Raw genomic sequence first — 2,311 nt, 5'->3', positions numbered from 1 at the left:
TTGAGAATGTACAAATAAAAAGATTAAAAAATCACGTATGCATAGAAAAAACCTATGTACATACAATGATTTATGGTAGGATTTCAAACAATGTGACCACATAACCATTACTACAAAGATGTATAGTAATTAGTATGCGTTAATGTTAATTTTAACATCGATCTTTCCATTTTAATCTCTTGTGGGTATCGTCAGCGATCTACAATCTGATTTTAAACGTGTGTGAATATATAATATAAATGAATAAATGATTTAGCGTAATAGAGAAAGAGTCATCCATCGGTCACGAAGCCGAATGCGCGCCTATTATAACAGTAACGACGAACGACCGACAGGGGTGAACAACTGGTTGCAGGCGAACCGACGATGAGGGCAATTATCATAATTACTTCTTGCCTGCAAAGACAAATAGTGTATGCTGTTTATAAGGAATTTTGCGGATATTAAGTGGTTGTGATTAATGGTAGTAGTAATGTGTTGTTTAGATTTTAAAGAATTCTCATTTGAAGAATTAACTTTAGTATTGGATAAGCATATCTCATATTACCCTTAATGGTATATTGGTTTTCGTCAAAAATCTGTTTTGCTAATTTTGTCTTCTCGACATTTCAAGTCATTCTGAATCGAATGAGATCAAATTTGAAAAAAGTATGCATGCGTGTGTGTATGTAAGCCCATATTTGACCTTTCGTCGATGTTTTCCTCAAAAACGGCTGGGTCTATTTCAAAAATTTAAGTCACCCGATGTAATGCGATAAGAACTAGCGTTGGTCCGTTTAACGCGCGATTATCGATCAAGCCGTTTCTTTATAATGAACAAAACAGTGTGAAAATTTTGGTCCTACAATCTTGAATCAATTTTAGAAATTCAAAAACTGTTCCAAAGATATTGGTTGAGAGATTAATCGTGCTGATTAGTTTTTTTGCTAAATATCAGCCGTGTAGTTTCTTCGTAGTTCATTTTCTTTAACGATTTTCAAGAAACGATAGATTTTCTACTCTAAAATAGCATACTAAAATATTGTAGCTCTACGATAAGCGGTTGAATTATAAAAATTCATCAAACACGAAATATTGCAGCGCGCTAAACGATTCTAATCGGAATCTACGCCGAGCATACGTACTGTGTTAGCTACTGATTACAGTTGACGCCTCCTCTTAAATTAATAATATGACTTTCACTCACTACTAGTTTACTGAATATGTTTATTATTTTGTTTTCAATATATGCAGTTATATATTAATAATAACACAAAATATTCTTCTATAATCTGTTACTGCTTGTACGAAATAATCTGCTTCAATTTCACTATCTGTCAAATATAAAAGTAAACATATTAGGAATATTGATAGTTTTTTAAACGAGAATTTTAAATCATTATAATTTTTCTTATAAGTATATGTATTCATTTTAAAGCTTTTGTATTTTTGTATGTGGTTTAGAAATATTTATTTCTATAAAAAATATACAATCAATTTTTATTTTAATTTTGTCATTATATTATACATAAAATATTCTGCGGATTCGTTCTTCATTATTTTGCTAAGTACGAGAGTCATTTCATTAAATAACGTATAAGCAATTTAAAAAAATCTCAGACAATTTAAAACTATGCTTACAGAACACATTAACACTTTAAAACACAAACACTTTTTTAACTTGACTGTACTACATTTTGAAGAAATTTTTTTTACAAAAGATGCATTTGTGAATGATCTAAACAAAACCAGCAAAAGAATTTTTTTACTGCAAAATGTCCAACAAGCATAAATCTGAATCAGTTCATATACCGAAAAAATAATGTATTCTTTTTTCCCCAACTTTATACGAATATACATAAATTTTTTTACACGAATACTATAGATGCCTTATAAAAAGTTTACAGTAAGGAATTTCCTGAACACAAGTTATAGTTCTCTCTATTTGTTTTTATCATTTTTTCCATTTCGATATTTCAATTACCCGAAGGTTTTCAATACCTCCGCGTGTGCTTTACTCTATTCGGCACACTCCGGTGTTATTATTCTCTCGTAGTAAAGTTGAGTGCATATAATATATTTTGCGGAACACGTTGTTGTGTAACGGTTGTTGTCACACAGCACAGAAGCAATAATAGACAAAGACCAACCAGGAACCGGCCAACCATCTAGCCAACCAGCCAACTAGCCAAGTCAACCAGTCAGTCGTATTATAGATAGATGTAACCGAATAGAATGGATTAGAATAGAATAGAAAAGAAAATATATGCTAAAAAGATATTGTTCCATTATGTTATTACTTTAGTTACGTGAGTGTTCATACGACGACGTC

Source organism: Ctenocephalides felis, unplaced genomic scaffold, assembly GCF_003426905.1.
Source record: "Ctenocephalides felis isolate EL2017-DRISC unplaced genomic scaffold, ASM342690v1 CF-g0.4_SCAFFOLD_01886, whole genome shotgun sequence".
NCBI lineage: Eukaryota > Metazoa > Arthropoda > Insecta > Siphonaptera > Pulicidae > Ctenocephalides > Ctenocephalides felis.
This window is presented reverse-complemented; position numbering follows the sequence as displayed.